Source organism: Caretta caretta, chromosome 1 (genome assembly GCF_965140235.1).
Source record: "Caretta caretta isolate rCarCar2 chromosome 1, rCarCar1.hap1, whole genome shotgun sequence".
NCBI classification, from domain to species: Eukaryota; Metazoa; Chordata; order Testudines; family Cheloniidae; genus Caretta; species Caretta caretta.
This window is the reverse complement of record NC_134206.1, coordinates 111,356,453-111,373,480: the sequence shown is the minus strand read 5'-3', so window position 1 is coordinate 111,373,480 and position 17,028 is coordinate 111,356,453. Positions and strand designations below refer to the sequence as shown.

Sequence of the window (17,028 nt, the reverse complement as noted above, 5' to 3'; positions counted from 1 at the left end):
TTTGCAAACTACCATAAAATCCCCTAACCTCATAATCATAGATTTGTAATAAACTTTTTGTACATAAAGCAAAACTGGCAGTTTGCCCCTTTCAGACTTTGAATACTCCTTCCCCACCACCAAAAAGTCCACTGAATTGGTTTTGTGCTGCTGTGTTTCTCTAGAATGGAAAGCAAAAAATGTTTGACTGCCACAGTCAGGATGAGTTGAAGATTCCAAAATGAATTCTAGGAGCTCTGACACATGCTCATCAATTGAGCCAATACACGTGACTAATATGACAGCCCTCAAATCTCTCTCCCCCCCACTTTTTCTTCTTGTTGTTGTTGTTTACTCTGCAAAGATTCTAAGCATTTGCACCCATCTTTTCCTGTTTCTGGCTCCCCTCCCACTTTTTTTTTTTTAAACGAACTGGAAAAACCTAACATGCTTTATTGGTGCTAGTAAAGGGGGGATATTTTATTTCTATCCTCTGTTTCCCACCACTACCACATTTTTCTTCCATTTTATTTGTGTCATGATCATTATCACAGGGCTTCAGACTCTCAGAAAGATAACAGACACATGTGCCTAAATTTTTTTTCAAGTTCAAATGAAAATTAAAATGGAAAATTAAATTCTATGAAGAGTTATTTTGCTAGTTATGGTGAATTTTTATTTCTTTAGAGTGTGTGCTAGCAGAAAAGTAAAAGAAACAATGCTCTGATACTGCAACTTCTTTCCTATACCAGAATTTGCATTTGAACCACCAGCCATTTACAGAAGTTTCTCAGTCCCACAGACTCCACCCACCACCAGCAAAATCTGTTTTCTACAACTCTCCTCACAGAGATGTAAACTTACTTATAGGGTGCATCACTGATCAGTTACAGTGTATTTAAATCACTTTCTACTCCTGCATCTGCAGTAAGACAGACTGGGTAAGCCAATCGGGGATGGGGTACGGGAATAGTGGCATAGTTATAGTCTTGCTTTAGAACTGAAAAAAAATGTTAAGGTTCTCCTTTACTTTGGTGATGGATCCAAAGAAAGAACCTAGTTAGATAGAAAATAAGTCATCTATTCATCAGTGGTGATGGTCATCAGGGTGCTGAGGCTTGTTCACTTTGGTTGAATACATTTATATTGAAGACAAAAAGGGATGGATTTGCCATCTATGAAAGAATCCTTGAAACTACGGGTTCAAAATATGGCAGCTTTCGTACTAGCATACCTCCTTCCAATATGGAAGCTTTTAATTCAACGAAGATAAGTAAAACTGAACTCCTTCCAGTTCTGTGCCTGGATCACTCAGACATGACCTTGATAACTAAAGTCCTGTCTCTTCTTCACAGACAGTGAAAATCCAAGAGACGGTGTATAGTATCATTGACTAAAATCCATCTTCCAAAGTGTTCAGTAGTGTCTGGTTCATCTGACTACCACCATCACTCTTGAGCTCACTGTATGTCCTTGCTGCTGCATGTATCTAATTTGTAAAGCATAACCAGGATCCAAAATGTGTGACACAGAGAGTAGAGCAGAGAAACATTGGGAAAGGAAAAAGGTGGCAAAGCAGTCTCCTCAAGAGTGTTTTTTCTGCTTTTGACTAATTTGGAGCCCAGGGAAGGTGATTTCTCAAGGAACTGCATGGCAAGTTGCAGGGTTTCTCATGAAGAAATCCCTAGAACAGAGCTCCTAACATGCATTGGGGGAAAAGGATGCAGGAGGGGCCCAAGAGGATTCCACTCTTTCCCCTCTTAAGATTCTGAAGATGTTCTCCTGCAGCCCTGTGTCCACGCACACCTCCTTTCCTGTAGAGAAAGCCTTTGTTAATTTAGCTTGTCTCTCTTGTGCTTCCTCAGCTCATGAAGGTAGAAGCTCTTACCATCCCTGAGGGGGAGGCAGTGAGGAAAAAAAACCCAGTAGTAGTTCCCTCTTCAGCTTGTCCAGAGAGAAGTCTGAATCGGTCATCTACTTCCTGACAACTGACTATCTTTAGGCTTCAGACAGCCCAGCTGTGACTAATTTAAAGAGGCAAAGGTGCAGGAATAATCATTTAGCAGGTAATGAGGGATATCAGCATTCTCTTCTACAGCAGAACCCTGATCTTCAGGCAGATTCCCCAAAGGATGTAAAACCAACTGCTGAGATTTCTACTGGAACCTTAAAAACACCAAGGAACAGAGATTCTGATCTAAGTTAAACAAGGTCAAATCCAGGACAACTCCACTGAAGTCCTGGCCTTCAATGGAATTATCCTAAATTTGCACCAGTAACCAAGAACAGAACCTAGTCAATATACTCCTGGTGTACTCCAAAACCTGGCAAACTGTAATTCAGGTATGCTTTGTTCTTGTTTTAGTCATTTTACTTCATTTGCCACCACAAGTCTTTACTCCAATTGCTTAGCTGGTGGCAATACCAAAATATTATAAAGTGCATCTGCCTGTATTTAAAGTTCTTGTTCTACGGAGCCTAGGTATAAGTAACCATTTGAATCTAGCAAATACTACTACTTTTTTTAGAACATGTAACAACTATACAATTTTGGGGAGCGTGGAGGGGAACTGTGCCAAAAAAACCCTCAAACTAACCAGGATTGGGCATGGCCACTTTTTGTATGGGACACTTCAAAGCAGTAAGGTACTATCAACTTCACTGCATTAGCTTGTGATAAATACTGTTCATAAAGTCCGAGTATGCTCACATGGGGAGGGGTGGACTGGGGAATCTGATTGTTTAAATAGCGAAAAAATGCATACACACACACACACACACACATAACCAAGGAGGGAGGCAAGGAAAAACAACAAATTTTATATTGCATTCACTGTAGTGGAAATGATTATAGCTCTTGCCTTCTGAAAAATATGCTGAATATATTAATAGTAAAACACAGGGTTCAACCTGTAAAATTGGAAACTGGGGGCAGATAATTGAAAACCATGTTGGGGATTTCAGGAGTATCCTCCCCAGGGAAATATTTTCAAAAAGTTATCTGCCAGTTAATGCATTCTGGAATTCCAGAAGGCAACACTATTGCTTTTCAGAATCATTTTTATGTCCCCAAGATAAGTAATTTTCAGCAGGGATGTTTTAGTGTTATAGAGAAAGACCAGATGAACTTTAGGCAAGGAAATCACTCCAACCCTGCCTTCCATTTGGTGGCAGAATTTTAACAAAGAATGCCTCCTCCATGACTCCACTGCTTTCCAAAAAAATAAATAAAATAAATCCTAAACCCCCAAACATATCACTGGATGCTGTAGAAGTAGTACTGGTGATTCAGATAATGTCCTTGTTTTATCTGAGTCAGTCCTACATCACAATTGTCCAGAATGCCATGAATAGGTGCTGGGTTATCAGAGGTGCTTCTGATGGAGAAGATATAAAACCAAGATCCTGACCTCTTGTGAGTATTAAAGATTCCATGGCTCTATTCACAGGAGATGGAGTTTTAATCCCAATACCCTAGACAAATTCCAGTAGTTCAGGTAGTAAATTAGTGACTTACAATACCGTACGACTAAGGCATTGGGTATGTTGACCAAACCAGTCCAGCTCCTTTCTGATGGCAATAAGACACTGTTTTCAGCATGACAATGTCACCCTTATGATTGAAATCGTGGGGGGCGGAGGGGCACAACCCCTTAGGCTATTTGTAAGATAAAATGTGCTCACTGGTTGAGTTAAACGAAGATGACTAGATCTAAGTTCTCTTCCAACTGACTGTTTTTCTGCCACAAGGCATTCTGTTGTACCTACAAATCGTCTAATCTGAAGCATGACAAGATTTCATTAAAAAGACACACATATTTCATCTAGTTGAACTGACTACATTTGCATGAAATAATAGAACAATGTCCTTTATCATTATTCAGTCCATGCATCTGAAGTGCTTCTTTTGGCCAGTCTGATTCAGGAAAGAAATCACTTTATATTTCTGAAGGGAAAACACAGTTTAAGATTTTGCTTACATAACGTTATAGGATTTTACTTTCCAATCTTGAAATAACGATCTATTCTAAACATACACAAAGCATTAAAAAGCTTTGCAGTGTGTTTTTTCATCATGTGAAAAAGAGATTTTCAAAGTATATTTAAAAGAATATTTAAATTCATATAGAAGAGTCTCCAAAACATACTATTGTTACAATTTTATTTTAATGTCAGATGCTTGCTCAAAAGTACCAATCCCTGTTCCAAATGTGCTTATGAATTGCTGGAATTGCAAAAAAGCTAAAACTTCTCTTTAAACCCCGTATTACTGGATGTGAATCCTCTCCTGAGGGGAGGCTAAAATACAAATGTCATTGTTTCCAAAATAAGCAATGTACTTCAAAGAATAAAAAAAGGTAGGGGACCAAAAAGGGCAAAGAAGAATTATTAGATATAACAAATGTGGTATAAATAAAATTTGTGATAATGGAAATGTTAATATATAACATTTTTATTACCAGAGTAATGTTCTTGTTACTCCACTGTGTGTGTCTGGGAGGGGGTGGGGGGGAGAGAACACACAGAAACCAAGAACAGAGAAGAACAAAAGGAGGGGGGAGCAAAACAGCCAAGCAGCAGCTTGTGAATATGGTGTGACCACAGAAAAAGCTAGAAAGAGCGCTTTTGAGTCTGGTTTTGGCTAAAGAGACAAGGGGCTATAAGCTGAGAAACTGCTTCTTTTGTTCTTGGTTCCTCCTGTGTTCGGAGAAGCAAAATTATGTACATTTCTTGTAAACAAACAAGATTGCCTCAAATTAAATACCATAACCATTAATTTCTGCTTCCATCTGGAATATCTCCTGGGTCCCAAAGTTTGCTAGCTGCTTGGGTCAAAAAGGGGCAACAGTCAGACTGTAATGGACCAACATCTGATGCACATTTCAGAGCACAAGCCCTTCAACCAGTCCTCTAATATTTATTTCCATGGTGTGTCTCTCAACTGTTGCGGAGACTTCAGGGGGTGATTTCTCAGGCAGCCATAATCAGAGTCTTTCCCGGAAACTGAAATTAGAGGGGGTGGTCAAATTTATAGGGATGGTTGAAAAATGACTAAATTGGCAACACTTCATGTAACTAATTGACTACTATGGAAGGATGGGGGAGTTCAGGGATGGTGTAGGGAAATTCCTAATCCTAACTGTACATAGCCAGAATTAAATCTGAAGCTAGAGCAATTGTTAGAGAATTCTTTGGGACTAACACCAGTAAGCTGGATGACACCAATTTTACATACCAGCTGAAACTTCTGAATACCCTTCAAGTGTAGCTTAAAATATTGCAATGTGATCTACAAGTACCACAGGGAACACTTATTGTGACAAGGGCCAATTCGGAGAGAAATCCTCACAATCCTCTTACCAGTCACAGTTTTTTGTTTTTATTTTTTTTAAATGTGATTTTGGCCTCTAGCAAGGACATTCGGGAATCTAAAAAGCAATGGCAAATTCTGAACATCTCAGAGAAAGGGTGTACAAGATTATTCAACAGAAAATTATAATTACTCACACTATATCCTCCAGACTCCTTTCCTAACTTAGGCTGTTGACACTGTCACTTTTGTTGCTCAGAGGTGTGAAATAACACCCCGCTGAGACACAAAAGTTTTAGCGCCCAAAAGAACCGGTGCAGACAGCGCTTTGTCAGTGGAAGATGCTTTCCCGGTGACGAAGCTACCACCCCTCATTGCAGATGGTTTTATTTTGTCGCCAGGAGAGCTCTCTCCCAGTGATAAAGAGAGGCCACACAACACAACTTACAATGGTATGGCTGCAGCAGCACAGCTGCGCCATTGTAAGGTGTCCCATGTAGACATTGCCTTCCTAGCATCACTTCCATCCTCTCTGGACTCAGGCTCAGTCATTTTACCTTCCTTCAAATCCTAATCTCAGCCAAACACTAGGAAACCACAGACAAATCCGCATCTGATTTTAAAAGTTAGACAGATGAGTGTCACTTCATGCTGATGACACCTCAGATCAAAACAAACAAAATCTCACACTCACATGTAAAGAAGAAGGAGGAGAATAAAAACTTTGTAGAACTCCATATAATAGATTCCTAGAGGCAGGTAATCACCGGCCTAAAATCACCCTTTAGAAGGAAGAGCTGAAACACACAAAAGCAACAGCATTCACCCAGTTAAGGACTGCAGGCAAGTTAATAAAACCTTGTGGTCAATGAGATCAAAGGTTGATAATGAGTGTTGCGAGGTGTCCAGTATCACATCATGCCCATATTCTTCATGGAAATATTTTTATGATATAAATAGGTCATAATTAAGTTGTATTTGATGCAAGATGAGTCCCGTGACATATCATTGGAAAGGTTATGATTTACAGAATATGATAATCCTATTTATATGCATGTATCATTGCTGTATCTGCAGTTAGGAAGATAAGCTCCGTATCAATTGCAAAAGTGTTTGCATCTGGGAAATGCCCACCAGACAGTAGGCAATCAGCCTGAATGGGTTAGGAAGAACAATTAGACTTCGAAGATACTAATCTCCCGCCTACCTGAGAAGCTTCCTGGGTTGCTGCTTTAACACTACAGGCTGAGATGATCATGTCACCTGGAACTAGACCCCCATCTTGGGCTTTCAGTGTTTTTCAATTAAGAGGGGGTGGGGAGTCAGACTGCGAAACAAAAGATTCCCGCCATATGTAAATTCTATTTAAGGCTGGAGAGTGTGTTAATCACGGTCACTGGTACTTCACTGAACCCCTGCTCAGAATGACTGCTGGAAATACCTAAGACTGATCTGGGGAGAAGGACTGGGACCCAGGTTGAGAAAGGTCAGCCTGTGAAGGGTATACCTGAAGATTTAAGCTGCAAGCAGTGTTTACTTTCAAGAAACTCTGCAACCTGCATAAAACAACATTTAGGGTGAGAACTTACTATTTGTAACCAATTTCTTTCATGTATTAAACCTAGTTTGCATGTTTTGTTTTATTTATTTGGTAATCTGCTTTGATCGGTTTGCTATCCCTTATAATCACTTAGAATCTGTCTTTTGTACTTAATAAACTTCAATTTGTTTTCTATAAACCAGTCTGTACAATTCATATCTGGGGGAGGGGGGCAAAAAACTGTGCATATCTCCCTCCATACTGAGGGAAGGGGCAATTTTTATGAGCTTGCGCTGTACAGATCTCTCTAAACAGCGCAAGACAATATAATTTTGAGTTTACACCCCAAAGGAGGTGTGCACGTGAGTGCTGGGTAAATCCCTGATCTGAATCCTCCCACACAGAACTGATTTCAGTCTGTGTCTGGAGCTGGGTATGGCTTTATCTGTGTGTGTGCTAGAGAAGGCTTGAGGGTCTGGCACAGGCTAGTGGAACGGGTGGTCTCAGTGTGACCCCAGAATATCAGATGGAATACCCGACAGGGGGTCCAACCCATCACATCCGGTTTTCAGCCAGAACACTCAGTTGAAAAGGGACCCTAGCAGTTCTGGTCAGCACCGCTGACCAGGCTGTTTAAAGTCTGGCTGGCGCATGGCTGGCAGGATCGCTACCTGGCTCTGCGTGGCTCCCCAGAAGCGGCGATACATCCCTCGTCTTGTTGATGTAGGACTGGCCAGGGATGCTCCAACACCCTGCCCCAGCTGGGAGCCCCTCCTGTACCCTGAACCTCTAATTTCTGGCCTCACTCTGGAGCCCTCACCCCCTCGTACCCCCAACCCCTGCCCCAGCCGCGTGAAAATAAGCGTGAGAGTAGGTTGGCGGAGAGTGAGCAACAGAGGGAGGGAGAATGGAGTGGGGGCAGGGCCTCGGAGAAGGGGTGGGGCAAGGGTGTTCAGTTTTGTGCCATTAGAAAGTTGGCAACCCGATTGGTAACAGATGTTAAAAAAAAGAACTACACAAAACCACCCCTCCCCCCCACATCCCCCATGGACAATAGACCTTTGTCTATTGCTTTCAGAAAAAATATTAGCCAGCCTAGAAGACTAATGGAGCCTCCATGCCATAGCCAATTCAAAAACCAGACTGCAAGAAATTTAAGTCGTGTATAATATATACACAAAACTATCCGAAGCATAATATTTTTTAGGGATTTTACAAATGCCACTTAATAAAAACCAAACAAACTGATGAAAGTTGTGTGGCTTTGTACTTCCTGATTTTGGCTTGGAACAGAGGTAGAAATACTAAAATAGAAGACAGGCTGTTCTTGTGGTAATTTGGCCAGTCAAAATGTTAGGAATCTCACCGAAAAGATTACAGTTTCCAGCCCACTTTCCCTAAACAAGGTGGTGTGGGTGTACTGAACCTGAGAACCTTTTGAGATCTATGCAACGTATTTCATGAACACATGGGGTTTTGTTACGCATAACAAGTATATATATAGTAGGAGGAAGTAGGTACAGCCACCACGCAAACCATTGCTTTAGGATAGGGAGAGTAACTTAAACAGCTTGCAACAAGCATAAAAGATTGCAAACATGTAAAAATAACAAGAGATAAAGAGTACCAGTAAAATTATACTCCAGGTCTGGGAATAGCCCTGCCCACAATGTAAATAGTGATTTTGCTTGTTGGCGAACAGAAAAAAAAAAATCTTTCCAAAGATTATCGGAAAGTCACTTTTGCTCTACATTCTAAAGAAATAAAACATCTCTCTTGTAATTGAATAAAAGTGTCATTTTCTGCAATTCCATTTCCCTTCTTCATACAAGCTCAATTTTTTCAGTAACTATATGTACAAGAACAAATTTCCTATTACTTAAATTAGCTAGACACTGTACATTATTGCCATTCATTAGGATGAGAGTTTAAAAGTGCAGTAATCCAGATTCATCAAACAGGATGTCTCTATCTTCAATTTCAAGAGTTTCAGGACAAACCCAGATATAAGTACAGTGTGATTTTGTTTACCAAGGATGCATTTGAAAAGTGTACAACAAAACATCTTTCAAAATGTTTGTAGTAAAAGCAAACAAATATTTTAAGTTAAATGTTGATTTTAAATAAGGTGTTTTAAAAAGTGTTTTGTTGTGGTGGTGTTTTTTTGTTGTTGTTTAGGGGTTTTTTTAACTATAAAGAAAGCCCTGATACACAGAATGCAGATACAGTCAATGGATTTCCGCTTCCTCAGATTTCAACATTACACTGTAGAGAAAACTCTCAGGAAATGGCAACTGATTTCAGTTTCCTACTGTAAAACATTTAGATGACAGCTTCTTAGAATAGCCCATTAAGCCATCACTATAAAGAAATTTCAGTGAACAAGCAGTATCAGGTCTAGCACTCCACTGAATCCATCAGTTTTCTTGGATGGATCATCATCAGACTGGATAAAAATGGTAGCCTCATAGGTTAGTATCTCAATGGTTACACTTAATTACAAAACAAATACCATACATGCTTTGCAAAACACAGTTACAATTACTTAGACATCACACACAATGCTATAGCACTAAAAGCTGTATTTCTATCATTTAAAAGACAATATCAAACCATTTTACAAACTCTTGGAATATTTAAAGCACACTGAATAATTAGTGAAACATCATAACTGTTATGGTAAAAGAACCTTTTAATTGTGAACTGAAATTAAGTTTCACATGATAACTGTTCATATATACGCACCAAACCTCTTAAAGTTCTTCAGTCCCGAATAAGTAGGGTTCGGTTCTTGTTTCTACTGATAATGTGTTAAATCAATCCCAGTCACTTACCAGATATTGTATGACATCTCTTTTGCATAGTTTATCTAGAGATCTTTTAACTTTTCTGAAATAGTTTATAAACTCTCCATTCAAACTGGAATTTACTAGTTGTTTAAGAAAAGGAGATTACAGGACTATATGAATCATATAATTTTAACAGAATTGTCAGCAGTGGAAAATGTCCAATCAAGGCTGGTTATTTGTCAAGAAGTGGCTTGGCAAGACAAAATGTGAGCAATTGGACATAAATACTCAATCACTCAGATTCCAGCCCCTAAATTTTCAGTACTCTGGGTAGCCCTCCAAGCTGCCAACCACTAAAGCCATCATACTTCCAATTTCTCATCATATAAAAATTAGTTTTCAAAGATCTAGGGTAAAATTCTGGCCCCAATAAGTAAATGGCAAAACTGCCACTGACCTCCAAGGGGCCAGGATTTTACCACGTATCTTTTGACCCACAACTGAAAATGTGCATATCTAGAATTAGTCTGCAAGCGCAAACAAAATTACATCACCACCTTTTCAAGGTAGACATTTACTAAAGCAATGCAAAATGCTTTCATAGATTACAATTTCTATTTTATGCATTTTAGGTGCCCCCTATATTTTATTAAAGGCAATGTCAGAGGTTTGTTCATTATATGCAAGGCCAGTCAGGGGAAAAAAAAACCACCCCAAAACCCACCTATGGTTTACTTCACCCATTCCAGATATTTCTATTTTCTATCACAGTATGAGCCTAAGATTGTCTTTCAAGTATCATAAAACTCCAAATCACGTGTTTTTCTCATTCAAAATCTTTATATCCTTTTTATGTTTAAAAAAGTGAAATCTACAACAAAGCCTGGAAAAAATTAATTTTTTTTTAAAGTCTGATCCCTCCAATACTGCAAAGTCAGTCAGTATAGACTTACAAGGAAAGATCTAATGCAGAGTTGGTGCTGCCCATGTTAGTTGCTGGATTGGCAGCTCTGGAGAGCGAAGGTGCCAGTTTATCACATAACAAGGACTAAACAGATTGCAGCAAGCTAAACTGCCGGAGAAAATTCTGTCAATATGCTTAAATGCTGACTTTGGGTGAGAGAACAGATCAGTATCCATGGCCCTTAGCCTCTTTGCTGACTGCCAGAAGGATGCCAGTTGTGGTGCTGGTTTTATGTATCCGCTTTCTGATGAAGAACTTGACTGAGACCGATGTATCATTTCACATAAACCCTCAGTTACCAAAACGCTAACAACTTTTTTCTCACTTCTAGTGACCTAGAGATGAGGAAAGTTCTGTACCTCCATCAGCAGCCCATGCCTCCCCAAAGTCATGCCTCATCTATTAAAAATGAGTAAAATAGTTAACTATACACTGTGTTTAACTGAAGCATATTATTGATCAATTCTCAATTTAGTTATATATACAAATCTACGTTAAAAGAATGTTAAGAGTTACAAAGTCCAGCACTCAGAAGTCAGGAAATGACAGCATTTTGGTGTCCTCACATCTCTCGCTATGCTTCTCTTTAATAATTGACCCCATCAGTATCTCCCTTCCCATCACATGCTTACCCTCACACTAATCCACGCATCCATTCAGAGCCTGGACATTTTACCAAACACTAATAAACTCACATTGACAGAGAAGACATCCTCCAGTCCAGGTATCTTCCACTGTCCAAGAGCAATCCTCAGGTAAGAATGCACGCGCTCCTCTCACAGCTGTTCAGAAAGGGAGGGATTCTATCAGGGTGCTGTCCCTGGACCTTGCTCTGGGGGTTCATATTTTGCAGAAGCCTCTGGCTAACAGGTCTGATAAACGTGAAGACTTTTACCATCACCGGGAGAAGGAGCTCTGGGTGTGCCCCACACTCCTACCACAGAGATGGGTGGGTGGGGCCAGGGGTCTCTGATACTCCACCTCTCCTGCAGCCTTTATTTTTGGTCCCCCTTGTCAGTGATTAGTTCCAATTCCTCCTACCTCTGCAGTTGTTCATAGCTTTCTCAAGCTGTGATTCTTGTTAGGTTTACTGCTGCCCACAAGAATCTAAATAGCAACAGCGAAACCTAGCCAGTCTTTTCCAAATACAAGTGTTAGAAACTTGTGGGGTTTTTTTTTTTTGGTTTGGTTTTTTTAAACAAAAGTTTAGATCCTGCAGAATTTGATGGTACTTGCCCAGGAAGAGTCGCTACTCTTCCTAGAGGAGTGGATTTTTAAAGCTCTGATCAATACCATAAGCTGTCTAGATTCCTCAAACAACGCATTCTATGAAGAGATGTGTTTTCAAGATTCAAAGAATGAACTAGAAAAATCTATAGGAAGGATTATTTAAACATGTATTTTTATGGCTTATATAAACCAGGCTGTTTACCTCAAAATTCTTCCTGCACACACACAACACATACGTCCCACAGCCCTACTAAACAGATTGTACTTTTACTGTTACAAGATCAGGGACTTATTTTAAAGTTATTATGACTTACCCTGAACCAGAGCACCCAACAAAGAACACCACTCGGAGAAAAAATAATAGCTCTTCATTTCAGAGACAGAAATTCTTAGATCGTTCATCTCTAGGATGATGCAAAATCATAAAGGGAATAAACCTCCACTTCACCCTGCTTGGGCTCCTATCACACTATCCTGCTGTGCATACAGTTTCCTTATCGACTGAACTTTGTTCCTTAAATGCAAGAGGAGGGACAAGACGACTTTACTCATACATTTTCCTGCAGTAATTCCACTGCTTCTTGTAATTATCTCTTTAAATCACAATATTCTCTGCCTCCACCCCGGATATTTAGATATACTGTAGATATACACATCATCTGACATGTTGGCAATAGACTTAAGCCTTGAAGTCTTAGTACTTGTTTCAGGAAAATATTTTGGGTTTGGGTTTTGTTTACTATTTTAAGCATTGACAGGACTGAGCAGATGCTGGTAGTCTGCAAGTGAGACCCACAAAACACTTTGTACTCTTGCAGAAGATGCATTGAAGTCAGAGGACCATGAGTTCAAGTGACAAGGTGGACGAGGTAATATCTTTTATTAGACCAACCTGTTTGCGAAAGAGACAAGATTGCAAGCAACACCAAGCTCTTCTTCAGGTCTCTTTTTGTCCACTGACAGCTGTTAATGTTTCTTGTACACTTCATAACCGTTACTGAGCAAGGTTTTCTATACTTTCCCACTATTTTACATGTAAGTTAACAGTTATGGCACTTCTAGCAGAGCTGGTAATAGAATCCAAATCTCTAATCTGGCAGACCCAAATCTCAAGCACGCTGCCAAATCTAAGTATTTGGCTATTCCGTTTCCAAACAATAGGCCACGGTCCATTCCCAACATTCTACGGCTGTCTAGCAAATAGCTGTGTAACCTGCTGGCAAAGCATGTGTCACACCGCCATCTAGTGGCCAGTTTAAACAGAGGCTATAACAGCTTTCTGTTGCTGTCAGTTATACTCCTTGAGCTCAAGTGGCAGAGGTCTGTATTGTGGTCCTGAAGGTCTTGAGTTCAAATCCTGTTTACAATCCACAGAGGGATGGAAAGAAAAAGGAATCATGTAATTAAATACTAGTATAATGCATGTGCACATAGACAGAAAGGGCAACCTTAATTCTGGCCTTTCCTAATTTTTAAGTGGTTGTATTTGCAAATTTAGTGTTATTTTAATATAGGTATATTACTATTGTTAATAAATATCTGTATTACAATAGTGCTTATTTATAACTTAAGTTAGCACTTATTTACTTTCACTGTAAGCAGGTCAGGGCACGGACTGCCTTCATTATGTGTTTATACACTGCATTGCACAAAAGGTGCCTCTAAGCACCACCACTGTATCAATCATCATCAATAAACTAATAAATAAGTGGCTTGGAGGCCGTGTTAATATTGCTAATTAGCTATGGTCTTTCAGCTTGAATATACGTAAAATTCCTTAGGAACTGATGGTTGTTCCCATCCAATGGATGTTTGTGGGCCCCTATATGAGAGAGGTTTTGAGGTTCTCCATTCAGCTCCCCCATCACAAACTTGCTACCATGCTTCCATTATTGCCAGGTTCAGAGAACACTGCATGGGCCATGGAGACTGATCTACCCCTAGCACCACTTGAGGAAGTCACCCATATCAGGGTAGAGGCAGGTCAGTGTGCAGGGGACGCTTGCCATAGAGATGGGAGAGCCACAGACCCGTGGAGAGTTGCTTTAGGCCACACATCTCCATGGCTGGAGTCCTCCAGAACCCTCACTTTGACAGCTGCCATCACCCACCCATAATCAGAATTACAGAGAGGAGTACTATCTAAGGCAACACTTGTGACTTCTGTATATCTGAGACAATGGCTGGGGATAGTGATCTAGGCCCTAGCTCTACAGTTGGAAAAGAGCTGTGTGTAGGGCAGAATGGCACTCAAGGCTGGGTCTCTGCGTTCCAGGGGACCGACCCAGTAGCAGTGTGACCCCCGCCAAGGCAAGGGGGAGAAGGAAAAATGGTCAAGGCCCAGGGAATGACTCTTCCAATCCACCATTGACAGAGGGAAGGGAGTAGCTAGGACCTGGGCTAAGGGGAGAGACCCACCTTCCAGGGAGGATAGAAGAGATGGGGTAGCTGGTCTTGCTCTTCTTCATTAATGTGAATAGAAAAGGAATTGAAGATAATTTGAGACATTCAGATCAAATATACAAACCATGGCATAACTCGCTAGCATAAAATCTCCAGATTTCTGGACCGTTTGCCTCAATGGGTATGGAGTAAGAGTGGAGTTCCCCCATTCCCAGTAGCCAACATGGGAGTGAAAGTGAGTGGATACCTACCTTCATTTCAAATTCTTTGAAGTACTGCAGCACAAAGGATTCTGGGATGGGAAAGAGTGGTTTAATTTTGTGACAAAGAAAAGGTTGAAAGCAGCTAACCAACAAGAGCCCACAAGATAAAAAAGTAAAAGTTGATATAAATTATTGTTAAGACGCAACTGAGGCTTTTTTGTCAGACATCTGCATTTCACAAACAGTGGCATGGTGTTTTCATTGAAACCATGTTAAGTCTGTTACTCTGACAAGCGCCCATTTGTTCAATATGAATTTTACCTGACGTAGTTACAAGATATATATGATTTGATTGATATTCTCTCAATCCATAATCCAAGACCTTCCTTTTACAATACATAGCTGATGTCTTCCTCTGGAATTGCGGCTAACATGCTAATTCACGTCTGTTACGAGAAAAGTATGGGAATCTTTAACAAGACACATGGCTTGTTTGACAAAAGAGCAATGGTATAAAAGCTTTCAAATACATCCAGATAACATAAAAAGGAATTATTGTTGCTCCACAGTCAGCATAAATTGGGGAAAAGAAAAGGAAACTGAACTTTTGTATAAGGGAAGACTTTAAACAGAAAGACTGCTCTAACAAAAATCTAAAGTATTTTGGAACAACAAACAACAACAACAAAGTTTGGGTAGGACAGAAGAGGGACACTCTGTTAAGGAAACTGACACGTTTCAGGATGACAACTCCTGCACGTCATGTAACAAAAGGATTCTGTAACTAAAAGAGGATTATACAACATTACAAAATTTCTCTCAGGGATAGTATGAATATCTTTGAGATTCAGACAAGCCAAAAATCAAGAGACAATTTTACTATCCTAGAACGTGTAGCTTTCTATACTAGCAGAGCTTACAACTACTTGAAACTGGAAGAAGGCTGACTGATGCAAATGGCTGCTTTTCTGTCTATGTTTCAGGTTGCCCCAGTACAGCTATGCTAGTTGCTGGCCACTGATGGCTGAATTCCAAGTACAGACAAGACCTAAATTTGAGGAAAGGTTGTTGTTTTTTAATCCAAACTGTCCAATCTTACATGTTTAAAATGTAGCTAAATGAGATTTTAGACTTTTCCTTATATTGCTGTAAATTGCCAATAAACATAACTCTTGTTTAATCTGAGCTAAACTGAGTTGTTTGACAGTTAAATCTAGGTCATTTACTGGCTAGCACGTAAATTCGGCATGTTCCATATACTACAAAACCTTCATTTTGTGTGAACACACACACACACACACACACACACACACGTTCTCTTATTCAGATTATTCTTCTATACAAACTCTTCTTAGTGGCTTTAGTTGCATTTTTATGACTGAAGCAATCAATGAAGGTCTTTAAGAAAATGAGCACTATAGGCAAACCAGGCACAGCCCTACTTCTTAGGCTTCGTCAAGCGATTAAAAAAGTAATCATGATTAATTGTGCTATTAAACAAACAACAATAGAATACCATTTATTTAAATATTTTTGGATGTTTTCTACATTTTCAAATATATTGATTAGAATCATAGAATATCAGAGTTGGAAGGGACCTCAGGAGGTCATCTAGTCCAACCTCCTGCCCAGAGCAGGACCAATCCCAACTAAATCATCCCAGACAGGGCTTTGTCAAGCCTGACCTTAAAAACTTCTAAGGAAGGAGATTCCAACACCTCCCTAGGTAACGCATTCCAGTGTTTCACCACCCTCCTAGTGAAAAAGTTTTTCCTAATATCCAACCTAAATCTCCCCCACTGAAACTTGAGACCATTACTCCTTGTCCTGTCATCTGCTACCACTGAGAATAGTCTAAATCCATTCTCTTTGGATCCACCTTTCAGGTAGTTAAAAGTAGCTATCAAATCCCCCCTCATTCTTCTCTTCCGTAGACTAAACAAACCCAGTTCCCTCAGCCTCTCTCAAGTCATGTGTTCCAGACCCCTAATCTTTTTTGTTGCCCTTCGCTGGGCTCGCTCCAATTTGTCCACATCCTTCTTGTGGAGTGGGGCCCAAAACTGGACACAGTACTCCAAATGAGGCCTCACCAATGTCGAATAGAGGGGAATGATCACGTCCCTCGATCTGCTGGCAATGCCCCTACTTATACATCCCAAAATGCCATTGGCCTTCTTGGCAACAAGGGCACACTGCTGACTCATATCCAGCTTCTCGTCCACTGTCACCCCTAGGTCCTTCTCTGCAGAACTGCTGCCTAGCCATTCGGTCCCTAGTCTGTAGCTGTGCATTGGGTTCTTCTGTCCTAAGTGCAGGACCCTGCACTTATCCTTATTGAACCTCATCAGATTTCTTTTGGCCCAATCCTCCAATTTGTTTAGGTCCCTCTGTATCCTATCCCTACCCTCTAGCCTATCTACCACTCCTCCAGGTTTAGTGTCATCCGCAAACTTGCTGAGGGTGCAATCCACACCATCCTCCAGATCATTAATGAAGATATTGAACAAGACTAGCCCCAGGACCGACCCCTGGGGCACTCCGCTAGATACCAGCTGCCAACTAGACATAGAGCCATTGATCACTACCTGTTGAGCCCGACAATTTAGCCA

At 40.3% G+C, this 17,028-nt stretch overlaps 1 protein-coding gene across 13 annotated transcripts in view; it reads right to left on the bottom strand.

The window, feature by feature from the left end:
* MCF2L (MCF.2 cell line derived transforming sequence like) overlaps positions 1-17,028 on the bottom strand; it is a 262,290-nt gene that overhangs the window by 149,697 nt on the left and 95,565 nt on the right. The window lies entirely within an intron of this gene.